This window comes from Ictalurus punctatus, chromosome 17 (genome assembly GCF_001660625.3).
Source record: "Ictalurus punctatus breed USDA103 chromosome 17, Coco_2.0, whole genome shotgun sequence".
Taxonomy (NCBI): Eukaryota; Metazoa; Chordata; class Actinopteri; order Siluriformes; family Ictaluridae; genus Ictalurus; species Ictalurus punctatus.
In genome coordinates, this window is record NC_030432.2 from 1101599 (window position 1) to 1117659 (window position 16061).

Genomic DNA, 16061 nt, shown 5'->3' on the forward strand with positions numbered 1-16061 from the left:
GTAACTGTATTTGAATGCGACCAAGACCTTTGTCTATAAATGACCCTTTATTTAGCATTGGGTGACAGTTTAAGTCTTAGAAGCCATGCGTTTTCATATACAGTGGAGGAAACAAGTATCGGGCGCGTCAACATTGTTTTCAGTAAATATATTTCCAGTGAGGCTATTCACATGAAATTGTCACCAGACATCAGAATTAACGCAAGAAATCCAGAAATATGAAGAATTCACAACATTAAAGTCTATAAATAAAGTTCTGTGTGATAAAGTGGAATGACACGGGAAAAAAGTATTGAACACGCTAGGAAAAAGCAGTTCTCCAAGGCAAGGAACCAGCTGAAATCCGTAAATAATTATACCCCCTATGTGTGTAAATTAATATCAGCTGGGTTAGTAAATTGATGGTCTATAAACATCTCATGACGGGTAAAAGCAAAGAGCTCTCCCAAGACCATTCACACCCTCATTGTTACGAAGCATATTGATGGAATCGGATACAGACGTATTTCAAAACTTCCGAATCCTCCAGTAAGCACCATTGGGGCCGTTATCCGCAAATGGAAGCATCGAAGCGCCTCCACTGACCAATCAGCTTTCAGCAGGCCTGTGATCATCGTAACATTGGGAGTACTACTTTGGAAGGATGCCGATTTATTATTTTTTTAATTTATCGAATCTGCATTTGATATTTAGTTCTCATTCTCGTCATTACAAGTTACAAGAAAAGTTTTCCTGACTTGATAGCACGATATTTAATTACGCTCTTTTATAACAAACAACTACATCATTATTGAATAATTACATAATTAACGTAGGATAGAATAGGCTTACGTTCACATCTGTGAGTTGTGTGCCGCAGCGCTACACTTATTGGCTCGGAGGGGAAATGTTTTCCACAAAAATATATTAATTATGTTGTCATTTCAGAAAAAAACAAAGTTCCATTATCTCCAGATGTTTGTAAAATGATTTCATCATGTCGGGAGATAATGAGAAAACAAGATATAATAAATAAATAAATAAATACATAAATAAACTAACTCATCACAGGAAACCAGAATCAATACAACATGTGAATACATGACATTTTAATACTTGTGTAGAGATTACTACACAGGAAATGCCTGGAAGCACTGACACAATATTATTAGACACTTTATTTATTTATTTATGTATTTATTTTTTACATAAAAGAGGATCATATAGAATTTTGATAGCAAATCCCACACACTGTTTGGATTACATTTGGACTCATGGGGAAGTTATTTAGATAAAAGCATCTGCCACATGAATAAAGGTGTGTTGGAGTGTGTTCCGTGTCCATTGTAATGAGGAACACTGGGATGAATAATGTAAAGCCGCGGATCTGTCTTATCGCCTTCAAACATTGCCGGAGATGTTTAATTTAATACACATGAACATTTCAGTTTGATAACTTGGTTCGGGTTCAGAATCCTAATACGCCACAGCGGATGTCTGGTACTGATGTTGGAGCTGTTTTTGGCAATCGAAGCGTAATTTGAATAATTTCAATTAAAACTCACTGGCTTTTATATTCACTCATTAAACCATGACAGACCGAAGCGTGCGTAAATCCCGAAACAATCAACTCATGCTGCATGACCAGTATTTTCCTCGGAGGCACCGAGCTCTGGATTCAGCCGGAACCTTTTAGAGAATGTGTACGCCTCTGCGCTGGCAATGGAGGAATCCTGCGTGCCAGCTGAACAGGGTTCAAGGCAATTGCAGTGCTCTTTGGAGTGTAAAGATCGTCCTTTATCTGCCTTTGGAAAGGCCTCAAGAGAGGACGTGCCAAATGTGAACTTTCGCTTGTTTTTTTGTCCGGTTCGGTGCGGTTCTGAGAACCCGTCTACGGCTGAAGTAAAGGAACGAGAGCGAACACTGATGAAAATATTTAGCCGCTCAGTTCTCAGGCCGAAGAGGCTGGAACGATGTGCTTCATGAATTTTTTTTTGGTAACTGTACAACCAATGTCATGCTATGATATGGATATTGTGATAGAACAGACAGACTCTAGAATCAACAAACCAGCCTGATCTATGAATATCACACAGATTTTATTTAGGTTTATGTTACATAAGACGTATTTATGCCAATTGAGTCAGTGAATCATTTTAAACATGACCATGATTCATTCCTCTCACATGCATTCATCAGGAATCAGGAGTCATAACCAAGATTCGCTCCGGTCTCGTTCTGTAGATCAGTGCTTGATTCAGTTTTCTGTTGCCCAGTGGGATAGTGTTTGGGTCAACGAATCTTTTAGTCTTTCACTGAGTGGTTCAAAGATTGATTCGGTCCCGTGGTGTTCAGTGGATCAGCCTTTGAATCAGTGAACCTTTCAGTCCTAAAAATAATTCGTTTAAGTGGGTCGGGTTTTGAATCAGCGAATCTTTCAGTGATAACCGAGATTCACTCCTCTCATGTTCAGTGGCTCAGTGGTTGATTCGGACCTGTGCTGTTCAGCGAGTCATTGTTTGAATCAGCGAATCTTTCAGTCATGACCGAGATTCACTCCTCTCATGTTCAGTGGCTCAGTGTTTGAGTCAGTCCTGTGCTGTTCAGCGAGTCATTGTTTGAATCAGCGAATCTTTCAGTCATGACCAAGATTCACTCCTCTCATGTTCAGTGGCTCAGTGTTTGAGTCGGTCCTGTGTTGTTCAGCGAGTCATTGTTTGAATCAGCGAATCTTTCAGTCATGACCGAGATTCACTCCTCTCATGTTCAGTGGCTCAGTGTTTGAGTCGGTCCTGTGTTGTTCAGCGAGTCATTGTTTGAATCAGCGAATCTTTCAGTCATGACTGAGATTCACTCCTCTCATGTTCAGTGGCTCAGTGGTTGATTCGGACCTGTGCTGTTCAGCGAGTCATTGTTTGAATCAGCGAATCTTTCAGTCATGACCGAGATTCACGCCTCTCATGTTCAGTGGCTCAGAACAATAACCCAGAACAATATTCATAACTTTACATACAAGTGTTCTTACTCATGTATAACTGAGCTGTTGCAGCTGAAACAGATGTTACTACATGTCTCCATGACAAACAGCTCTAAATGCTCGATATTATCCAACTTTTTCCGATGTCGAAAACAATTCGCGCTGCCGTCTGTCCACCATAATAAGCAGTTCTGTAACTTTTCCGTAAGTTCACTGTGTGGAACTGCGTGATGCAACTGCGGAGAAAGTCGTAACTTTTACTCCATCAGCTATATCTCATGTTCCCACACCTTCAGGACTGTACGTAGGTGTTAGGAGAGTGCGTGATGCAATGGCGATAGGCAAGTGAGAACCCGACACATCTTATTAAAATTACTATGCAACCGTATTCACATTCGCATTCATTACCGCGGCCTTGCAACAGGCACAGCTAACAAGCTGTTAAGCCGCATATGATTCAGAGGTGACGGGGAGCCTGGGAGACCGGGACAGTGATGGTGATGTGATGGATACTGGTGTGTATATGGAAGTAAGGTTTGTTTCAAAACTGTATAACCAGATTCTCAATCAATATATATATATATATATATATATATATATATATATATATATATATATATATATATGTATGTATATATACGACACCTAATGCAAAATACAATAGCAAACATAACATATGCTAAACTTGTCCATGTGAATTTTTTTCTATGCTGAGTAAAGACTCATGTGTGTGTGTGTGTGTGTATGTGTGTGTGTGTGTGTGTGTGTGTGTGTGTAAAACACTTGTACTGCTTGAGAAGGTCACATATGAATAACGCTGAGTACTCAAGTTCAGCTCTCCATGGAGTGGTCCTACAGCAATGTCGGGCTGTGTTCCAATACTGTTTCTAACACACCCTCGTCGACTTGCCCTCGCCTTTAGTCTCTCTCATCCCTCTCTCTCTCTCTATCTCTCTCTCTCCCTTGTGGGGAATCCCCATCACCATCTTAAGGCCTGTTCCTATACATGTTTAGCTCGAATGACATTTGTTATACAAACTCTTGGAGGCTCGAGGGATAAGTCAGCATGACTGGAGATGTCAGTAGTCGAGAGCAAATTTTACCCAGAAGGCATTGTGATCGGATGCTGGTCTTCATTTTTGAAAGAGGTCAAATTACAGCTGCGGTTTATAATCGTGATCAAGAAACTAATTTATATATATATATATATATATATATATATATATATATATATATATATATATATATATATATATATATATATATACAGTATTTTTAGGTATAACAGGATTATATGTATCTAGTGTTCCTGTGGTGGAACTTCACATTGGTTGCCTCTACCAGAAGGTTAAGACTTGGGTGTAGATGTGTTGTTTTATTGACTTTTTAAAATTAAATAACAGTACGTGCTAGATTATTCAGTTATTTCTTTCTAATCCCATGCATGAGTATTATTACTGCAGGTTCTTTATTTTATTCAGCCTCCGAGTCGGTCCTCTTGCGTGATATCGCTCGTCTAGCTGTCAGCTCTGTCAGAACTGCCTTCTGTTTTACTTCTACATTGCCCTCGGGGGGAAAAGAAGCTTCAGCTCTGTGATTAAATGTAAGTAATTCACTCAGTCATTGTGCTATGTGTTTTTCATAACCTCGGTGTTGATTTTTCTAATCTCGTTAATTATGTTGACAGAAACACCGTGGATTTGTGCCTTGGATTTAAAAGGGTTTATTTTCAGCAACAACAAAAAAAAAATGATAATAATAATAATAATAATAAAGTACCATTTTCTTGTCGGGTTATTTACAACGAGGCGCAGACGCGGCGCACGCAGTCGTCGGGGAGATTTGCATTGATTTATTTCGGATTTTGGAGTCTTCCAATACTTCATTTGTAGACCGTTTTTACAAAGCCAGTGAATTTGAAATCGTTTGCTCCAGGAAAAACACTCAGTGATGAAGTGAACATTTCCAAATGAGGGTTGCAGGTGCATTGGCGGTGGATATGTCCCTGGAGACACACACTGGACGGCCACCTGGGAACACTACACGCTGTTCCAGGAGAATCTGGATGCATCCTAATAATCACGGTTTCCTCGCTGTGCAAAAGGTAAAAAGAGAAATGATGACAAATACGACGTGTACAGCAGTATGGGCTGATTGGAAGACTTTTCGCTTTAAAGCATGGACAGATGGGAAATGACGCCGTTTGGAATAGACACCGTGGACATTTTATTGCAATTAGTGCATGCATTTGTGACCATTTCCTCTATGATTCCCAAACCCAGTGGAACCCAGTGGCAATGACAAAAATAGTGTGCAACAGTCTACAGGGTTTCATTCCATTTGCAGTCTGAGGTCATTTTCACACTTTCAGACTTCTCGTGAAGTGTCAAAGCTTTTTTTCTTTCGAGCATGGGAGATATCCAGCGAGCCGAGTCTCTCAAAAACAGTGGACTGGAGTTCTCTTCAACCCAACCACGGAGCTAGCGTCCATCATACTGTCGAAGTCTCCGTAACTGAGCTGCTGCTATAGAAACAATAGCGTATTAGCATCAGTTAAATCAATTAAACCTGTCGTTCATCATCGTTACAGCCAAAACTACTGTCAAAAAAAAACCACAACAGCGCCTCGGATTGTTCTTCTACTCGCCGTCAGACGTCCGTAATCGTTTCCAGGCTGCCGCAGCACTGTTCGTGTTTAACATTCCAGACAGCTCCCGAGATTCACAAATCGCATTGAAACAAAACGTGAACCCTTCCATCAGATGTACTTGTCTGTTGTGCCAGTCTATTTGCATTTCATTTTCTCAGCCACGATTTGCATATTCATGTCAATTCGAGATGAGTCGAGCGAGGATCGGGTCACCCCGCTCGTACCGGCGCTCATGTGCGCGCGCCGTGATTGGACCAGCGATGTGACTTGTAATACCGGTTTCTTTTTCTTCCCCTCCCCGCCTGACACTTTCTCAAGAGGGCTGCGTTTGTATAACACATTATGCACAGAAGTGATTTCCAAGAGCCGTCCTGACACTTGAAAATGAGAGACCAAAATGAGGGTCACCCCAATTCTTTTGTTTACTTCGAATGCAGCATTTAAATAGATTCTTAAAAGGAAGAGACAACAACAACAACAACAACAACAACACGAGCAACAACAAAAGGAGCCGTGCTGGATGTAAAAGCAAACCGAACGCCTACTTTGAAGATCACGAGCTGAAAGCTTCACGCGGGAATGCTTACAGCTAATATTAAAGTAAATATCGCAAAAAATAATGGAACAAAAGGGCTCAGGAGGTCAAACTGGTAGCCCACCTCCATCTTTTCAGCCTCCCCCGGAGAGCCGGTCGGTGTCGTACAAAGAATAGTAACTGGGTGGAAAAGTCATGCGTAAGGAAAAGGAAACAGAAAGAAGGTCTTCTGGGAAATCTTGCAGGCCGTGTATGAATGTCAGTCTCTCTAAAACCAAAAGAAAAAATGTTTTTACTATTTTACCAGTGAGCCTGGATGTGAAGAAATTTTATAATACATTTACCGTTGTTCTCCTGCATAATTCTCGATGAGTTGCTGCGATTTTATATAAGGATTCCACTGTCAGGTTTAAATCACTCGTTTACTTCAATTACACACCAGTGTAATGAACGTTCGTGTTAATGACTTGATCGTAAAAAATTCAAAACTAAGATGAATAAAATCTACTACAAAAGTAACGCCGCCCTATAAAAGGAGGAGGAGGAGGAGGAGGAGTTAGTGTGTGTCTGGTAGTCGAAGTGCTGCAATGACTTAGCTGCGTTACTGGAAGATTGTAGCTCATGCCACACTTAGGAAGAACTCTTTCACCCTTTAGATGTCAATTTCAGCGCTTTGCCTTTTATGGAGTTTTGTGGGTGTGGCTACACGTTCAATGACAATGACTGATTTGTGGTCATTTATCGAGAAAGTCGGAAAGTTCATGAATCTTTTGTAAATCCGGCAGGAATTTACGTAGCTTAGCTCGGAAAATAAACAATGAATGTGATGCACTAGGGTCGGGAGGGTTACAAATGACTTCATAAAAAAATGTAATCAGTGACGTAATACAAGTATCACAATATGTAAGTAACGTAATCTGATTACTTTTGGATTACTACTCGGTCTCAATAGCGTTCAAAACAGTGTTATTATGAATGCAGGCTTTAATACACTGATAAAGACACACTATTAGCATCACATAGATATATATAAATAAAACTGGTTTCATTCTGCTAATGTCTGACATTTTTTCCTACGCTGGAATAAAATAAAGTGTACCTTCTGCCATCAGTCACGCATTTGTATGACCATGTAAAATGAAGCGATGTGATAACATTAAAAACGACCTTATATGGTCATGGGCATTGTTTCTACTCAGGATAGCTGTCATTTCCTGCTACTGTCGAGCTACCGTTTGACGTCGTACACAACAGCGCTTCACCTCCGAGCGTTCGCTGAGAGTAGGCTCATGGTTAAGCGGCGGGAATCTGGCCAATAGTTAAAGCAATGCAAACGTTCGCACGCACATTGCAGTATTAGACCATAAGCACATCATAAGGAAACTAAAGCCGAATCCCAGACGTTTTCTCACATTTCGCCGCTTTTTTTAAGGTTCTGAAAAAGAGGATATGTTCGGGAAAGAGAGGACGTATAGTCACCAAAAAGATTCCGGAGAGCAATTTGTGTTAATTTCTACTGAATTAACTTGAAAATCAAAACAAGAATCATAAACACAGCGAAACGAGCAGTATGGGGCATAAACATGCTACACAACATGCTACATATGAAGCTACAAGTGACTACAGTACATGCGGTCAAGTGATTTGTTCCGGCTGATGGGAAATGACGTGATGCTAATTATTTATTTAGCGCCACGTTTGTTTGTTTGTTTGTTTGTTTGTCCCCCCCACACACTTTTTTTTTTTTTTTTAAATCACTCGGCGCGCTGTCTCTTGACCTGCACTGTACTGTCAGGTTTGCTTGTCTGGATTTGTGTTGCTTTCCTCAAATAAACTCCACAATTGCATCAACCTGTCTGCCCCCGTGTTCCAACATCACCGCTATTTCGGTTACCGGATTGAAAAATAACGGTGTTCTTCTTTAGGAAAGGTGAGAAACAGAAAACCGTATACGAACTTGTAAATGCTTGGAGTTTTCTTAATGGAACCTCCCCCCCACAAAGAAAACGAACAACGGAACGTTGGTGATTCACAAATCAGGTGAAGGTCACACCATTAGCCGCTGCCTCATAATGATTTCTCGGGTATAAGTGGCTAAAATGATGTACGTTTGACATTAATTTAAGTCTTTTAACAGTGTTTAAACTAAACACGGTAGACGCCTGATACATAGGAGCGCCACAAAAAATCATTAGAAGTGGCACATCAAAGAAGATGGACATATGGCTGAATATTTGGAACAGATGCTCCACAAAACTCTGAGAAGGTTCTACTCATGGTCGGAAGTGTGTTTGTTTTTTGTACATATAGGTTTGTTTTGTTTATCTTTTTTATGACAATAAGACTATTTTCCCACATCTCTCCACATGTGCACAGTGCAGCGCTGGGTTCGATAGTTTTTGCACTAGCCTGACTGTTACCGTGTTTACGGTAGACCGGGTACACCAGCATTTACGGTAATTTAACCCATTTGTTAGTTTCTTAAGGTTCCTTTATTAATGTCTCCTGAAGAGAATGGCCCAAAATAAACAACAGCTTAAAGACGCTGCGGTACAAGTCTGGAAATGCGTCACAAAAGAACAACGCAACAGTTCGGTGACGCCTGCGGGTCATCGGCTTCACGCAGTTATTCCAATCAAAGGAAATATTTACTGTTATTTACTTTGGCTCACCTAAAAATTAGGTGGCCTAAAACTTTATAAGTTGTTTAACACGCCTAGGTGTGAATATCAGGAAACGAGAGCGGAAATTCTGATCCGTCGTCTCATATTCATCTTTTGATCTCAACAGATGTATACTGACATAGCAAAGGCTTTAGCTCCGGATGCAACAGAGCACCGAACACAATTCCACCAGGGGGAGGTCTCAGAATTTATTTTTTTCAATTCAATTTTATTTGTATAGCGCGTTTTACAATGCATGTTGTCTCAAAGCAGCTTTACAGAAATATATAAACACAGGATGGAGATTTTAAGCGTGTGAGTTTATCCCTGTTGAGCGAGACGGTGGTGACGGTGGTGAGGGAAAAACTCCCTGAGATGATACGAGGAAGAAACCTTGAGAGGAACCGGACTCAGAAGGGAACCCGTCCTCATCTGGGTAACGACGGATAGTGTGAAAGTAAAAGAAAGTTGATTATGGTGTTTATATGAAGTCTGTTTGTTGAACTAGTCCACTGTTCACTAAAGGAGACCTGAGTGTAGAACTGCACGTGGTAATCGCAGTCCCAAGGACATCGCAGCAACCGTAGTCCCAGCGACCACAGCGAGAACGTCCATATGGAATTGAGGTCCAAAACCTCAATTATAAACCTATAGAAAGTCACTTCTTTGATTTTTATATTCCAGAGTATGTATGCTAGATTCCCTTTTTTTTTTTGGTAGGTCTGTAGCACAAACATCAACATTTAAATTAAATATTAAGGATCTGGATAAATACAGTGTATATATATATATATATATCCATCATCCTGCTGGACACGGAGCAGTAAACACCGATTATGGCGTTGTAGGTGCAGCGCTGCTTTACTGGATCTGTGCAGATAAGATCCACAGCTTGTTGTAAATGAGAGGTCAGATGATCCTATCAGGTTTTGTGCACATTTATCATTAATCATGTCTATTGTACGGCCCGGGAGCCAAGTTAAAAGCCAAGCAGGCGTGATAATCGATTGGGGCAGTGAAGCGAAGCTAAACTGGCTTAAGCGTTTCCAGTGAAGGGTCTTATAAAAATGAGATTCTGCCTCGTTGGAGGAGAGAAAAAAAAAACCATCAGTGTAAGAAAGTATACTTTGGTACAGCACTGCGGAATTCTCAAATCTGACCGGTCACAATGTACACAGATTTGAAACGCTGCTACGGTACATTTATTATGGAAGGAGTCTCCAGTGTCAGTGGTGAAGCTGTAACTTTATTTTCCCCGACAGAACATCTAACGATCTAACATGACAAGCTGCATTCTTTCTTTCTTTATTTATTTATTTATTTATTTTTGTGGTATCTTTTCAGAACATTACTGCGGCGGCCATCTTGGACCACCGGAATGACTTACTGTCTTGAGCTCCTAAGCTCCACATCTCAAAATTTGCAACAGTAACGTCAAGCAAGACGTAACATAAATGATATTAAAAAAAAGAAGAAGAAAAAAAAATATATATATATATAAATAAATTTAAATGTTTGCGGGATATTGGGTTTCCTTGCGTGTAATTTTACTGTAGCTCCTGTTTCTGTCTAGCTGTTCTTGTTCCACTTGAACAATAAATAATGAGACGTTCTTATTCACATTCTCTTCATCACACACATCTTTGTTTGTCCTATCAGACATCTCGAACGCTAAATGAATAAGTCAGTGTATGCAACTGAAAGGCTCTCTGTTACTGTTTAGAGACATTCAGGACCTTCAGATTGTTCAAACATGACCGTGTCAGCAATAAGCTTCAATCTCTCTCTCTCTCCAACACACACACACACACACTCTCCCTGTCTTTCTGAGAACTGAACAGAACGTCATGTGGATCCTGGAGGCGTTTCCAGGCTGTATGCTATTCATTGGATTCTCTTTTGGGATATTTATATTCTCCTGATGCTTATCTAAAGGAGCTTTCATATACACCCTGGCCTGTTCTCCACCACAGTTGGGTCTTCTTTTCTCAATTCACTCCCAAGTGAACATTAGTGAGAAAGTGATTCGACTCTGAATCGACTCGTCTGCAGGACGTGAATCAAATTCAGATTCTCTGACGCAAACCCTTAATTATCCAGTGAGCACTTGAAGAACCCGTTTTTTTTTCTTTCAAGTTTCTTAGTACTTGACAAGAAGGTTCTATGAAGAGGCATCGCACAACTCCGTGTTCTATGCCACGATACTTGGGAAATTGTTTTTGTAGGGCTCTAGGGATCTATTTTTATTTTTTTTTGCTAGTTCTTCTGGTAATTTTTTCGGCTCTTGTGAAAATTGTTATTGATAGTGTCACATCCTCGAGGCATTTTGGCGGTGACAGCATTTAAATGTTAAAACGTGTTCTGATTAACAAGCTTACAGTAAACGGTTCTCCATGAGCGGGTCTGCACTACAGCGTTCCTCAAAGCACTGGCATTGTTTAATATTCTCTGTGATCCATCAGACTGTCCTCGTTCTCCTTTACACTAACGCAGACAGACAGCTCCATCCCACACACAGCATGTCATGTTTTATGGATGAGCAAAGCACCGGGCCGTTATTTTTATTTTACCGCCACTCTGATGCAGACGGGGCAGCAAGCAAACAAGAGAATATGCTGCTCAAATGAGTGTTTAAACCAAATAACTGGGGTACAAATATGGAAAGCGTTAGAGATTAACAGTGTATAGGGTTTTAATGTGCATTTGGTGGTCCATAATGAAACTTTAATGGAATGTGTTGTTTTTAATCATTCTGGTTGACATGATTTTATTCTCATGTGAAAATAATCCATGCGTTTTGGTGGTAACTAGAAAATCACTAATGGAAACCTGTATGAATCTGACAGAAGCGAATAAGCAAATTCTTGGAAACCATTAGGGATAACCCCCCCCCCCCCCCCCCCCCCCCCCCCCGAGTTTTTGCTCCATATTTGCTCCATCGATGCTGAGTTGATGCTAAAAATTTTGCTATGTTTCTGAGCTACACCTTAATCTGGAAAAAAGATTTCCCTTCTCGGAGGTTTGATGGAAATTGTAGACTTTCTGCTCACATGACCGTCGAGCATGCATCATCCTGTATTTATTCTGCATGCGGGCGTCTCCGGGTGAAAAGACTAACCTGCCATTACAGCAACAGAAGAGGATGGAGCTGAGGGCTCATGGCAACCTCTCTGACAGATCCAAACAGACAAAGAGATAAAACAAAGAGAGGACAAAAGTAAAGAAACATGTCCACTCCATGGAAATGAATGGGTTTTTATCTTTGGGCAGAGATCCATAATTTATAGTCTTAGCTCAAAGAACATAATCCGAAACCGGGCAGTCATTTGGTGTCCACTCGCTCTTAAGATCATCTTCAGGATTTCATCCAAAACGCGTTGAAACTATACATGAAACCCGAGGATGATCCGATCCAGAACTGAAAGATTACTTGATGGGGGTGACAGTATTGAGTTAGCTTCATTGTAGACTTAGCAAGTCGACTTCATTCTCATCTTTCGAACACAATTTGGACTGGAGAACGTGCTCCGTCAAATAAAAATGAGATTTACACCAGTCAGTCCACCGCAAACAGTTTCGATCAAACCCAATCACGAAGTCTGTTTACAAATTAATAACGAGAGGAAATAAGTTAGAATCGAGCCGCGCTCATGCTGGCGGATTGACGCGTATCGGATCGTTACTCCGACCGATTTAGCACTGATTTCTTGGAAAGCTTTAAAACTTTCCTTGTGTAAATGGGTCGCTGATTCCCGAGATGTTTGAGAATGGAAAGAGTTTGGGTTTAGCTTTAGCTTCATCATGCATAAATATTTAGGTCATCTTTGTGCTTATGGGGTCGGTCGCACGAGTATGCGAGTATGGGGGGTATTTTTCTAGGCTGATGATCAGAAGGAATTGAGTGTCTAGCACTGTGGAGTCTACAGTTGCTAGCAAAAATGCTAAATGTGTAAAGAGTTGCATGGTAATTTATGACTACTCTTTCTAATAGAGTTATATGTCTATTAATAGACATGTAGTATGATTACAGGGGGCACAGTGGTGTGCGGCTCTGGGGTTGGGATTTCGAATCCTGCCTCCCTCCTTGCATGTTCTCCCTGTGCATTAAGGGTTTCCTCCGGTTTCCTCCGTGCGTTGTAGTCTGACTGGAATTTCCAAATCGTCTAATAATGGAATTGTATCCAAAATGGACAAGTGCATCTCTAATGAAAATCTTACCATGTACTGTACCTTGTTCATTCAAAGTTGACCGTCATTCCTTAAAGGTCCTCCCACCTTATCGTCTGTCCTGTCCTGTTGTCCTGATCCAACTTCAACCTGGTCCAATAATAATGACAAGCTAATTAATAGTATCTCCATGTCCGAATAAGATTGTGCGGTACATTTTGGGAGTGTAAATGAAGTGTGAATGTGTGAGGAGTAAGTAAGCTTGGTGTAACCCTAATTAGCTTGCTTCTGAGAGACATGATGCGCTGGCACATCTCAGCCTGCACTGGAAGACGACATGGCACCATGAGCCAGAGGACAAGAGTGGACTGTAGAGAGGCTTCAAAGCCTGGGCAAAGAGCTGCTGTCATCTTGCCAGGCTAAATGCCATGCACAAGCAGACGAGCCGAGGGAACTCAACAAGCTTGATCACGCCATTGAAGAAGCGGTAGTGGAGATTGCACTTCTGGTCCAATACGAGCTAATGATTTTATCCGTTATCGAGAAAGGCTCATATATACTGTAGACCTTTGTAAATGATTGAAAACTTGTTGTGAAGGGGTTGAGTCGTGGGAGTCTGGTACAAACGTGCGAGTGGGACTAATCGCCTCTGCTTTTCGACGATAAAGACATCAATTTCTATTTCTGGCAATTATTTCTTAACAAACTCCTCAAATCGGGTTATTTGGGATTTTTGTTGAACCCAGTGCAAGAGCACCAGTAACTATCAGAAAAACCCAGCATGGTGTAAGGAAAGGAGGAGGGGCTATTTTCTCTCTAGTCCAGATTCATGAAGCCCATCAATGACAGTCGTGTCAGGTGATTACACAGTGTGACACGCCCCCTAGATTTTCTCTTTGTTTGGTATTTGGTGGAAAGATGCCATGAAGTCAGTAGAGCATTATGGACTTGCAATATCATTAAGAATCAAAATAATAATACTAGAAAAAAAGCAATATTGATAGATTGATTAATATCATGCCAGTCCTTAAGAGCGGAAAGGAATGGCAGAACACCTGTATAGCATTGCATGTACAAGGACACATGAAATGCCCAAAAGAGCATTTTCTAAAGATTTAGCACATACACAAGACATATACAGAGAGGCATGGTGGTGGTAGCATGTCCAGTGTTAATGACGGCATCTCGGTTGCGGTTCTGTTTACCTGGTTATTGATATTTGGTGGTTATTTGGTGGACGGCCTGCTCTTGCTGTTGTGCCATATTGTTTCCATGTTTTAATAATAAAGAAGCCATGTTGGTGAGCTTTCATCAGCTAATATAATGATTTACATACATGCACCTGATAGGAAGCAAAAGACAATCTGCTCCTGTAGTTAAGTTGTTTTTTTGTAACAAATGTTGGTCAGATCTACTATTGTATTCCAAATACTTGGTTTTAAAATCTCCAGATGAATAAGCGTGACTATAAAGGACTCAGGCAGAATAGTACTGTATCTACGGGGTGTGACTGGATTTTGGTCATAATATTCATTGAGCGCGGCCTGTAGGTAAGATGTTATTTCCTGACAGAGACTGAACCTTTTTTTTATGGATTTTGCATGCTTGAGGTTTGTGTGGTCAGAGGGAGTGAGAAAGAGTCTTTCGCACCCGCTAGCCGAGCTCGGTGAATCCATTCATGGCTTAATGTCTGAGAATTACATCGTAATTTCTCTCCATGGGGATTAGTTTTGTTGAAACGAAGGCAGTGGGTGTAGTGTAGCTGGGCCAGTGTGTGTGTGTCCCAGCAAGAGTGTGGCTCCACAATCACGTTCTTTCTTTAACAAATAATAAAGTGGAATCCGGCTGTTTGAGGACACAGAGGCAGGAAAGGCACTTAGAGCTGTGTTAGATATTTATTTTTAAAAAGTGGGACCACAGAGCTGAAACCACACTCTCCGCCTTAAGGGTTCTTCAGTTGTCCTTTTAACCCTACAACATAGTGCTTCCCTGTCGGAAAGTGGTTTTGAAGCTACAATTATCCAATAAAGAACCCTTGAAGAACCAAGAGATGAAACTCCTGACAGGTTCTAGATATTCCAAAGAAAATAATGAGCAATAATTTGGAGTTTGTCCTGCGCACATACAGTACCCAGGTGTTATAAAGTTTCTTCAAGGATTTGTTGGATGAATTAAGGGTTCTTAGCATCCAGAAAGGTTTCTTATTCAGTTCGACAATATAACCTTTCAGGGTTCGCTCAAAAATGCCAAATGACACAATTCCATTTGTGGTAAAAGTTGAAAATCCTAAATCGATCAGTCAATCTAGAACCCTGTGATGTTCTTTGGCTTATTCTTTTGTGGATACCTTTTCAGAGAGGGTTCCGATTATGATCAGTTTTGCGAAGTAAATAATGATTAGCCATAAAAATAATAATAATAATAATAATAATAATAATAATAATAATTCTTCAGAAAGGTGATTATGCAAATTTATTCAGCTCTCAATTACAAATCTGGCTCATGTTGAGTTTTTGGGCTCTGCAGTTTATTCTTATCCATCTTTAATTGCCGCAGGAGGCAGACGGGGCAGACGGGGCAGACGGGGCAGCTGTCTGATACTTATTCGTTATCAGATTTGATTTGAAGAATGCGCTGTTTGTAATGTGTTTGTAATTATGGGATGTGATAGATTGGTGAAGGAAGTAGTGGTATTTGGGGATCAGGCCAATCTGCATCTGAGGACAAATCTCACCTCCTTCATCATCTGAAAGAGAGAGAGAGAGAGAGAGAGAGAGAGAGAGAGAGAGAGAGTTTAATAAATATGGATGGAGTAAAGGTGGATATGAGCTTTTGCTTCTTTCCTTTAACTGTCAAAGCAGAGTTTTAATGCAGGCAGAGGCACAAAGAGCTTGTCATTTATTCCTTCACTGTCAAGTCTGTCACCTTCCATTTACATTCAAATGGATTGAAATCTTCCACATTTCACTTTGAATATCTCCTCCGATGGATTTTCTCCCCCCATCTCCCAAAGCTCAGATGAATTTTCCCTGGAGGCTGCTTGAATTTTTATGACATTTTTACATCACTTAAAAAAGAGTATATATATAC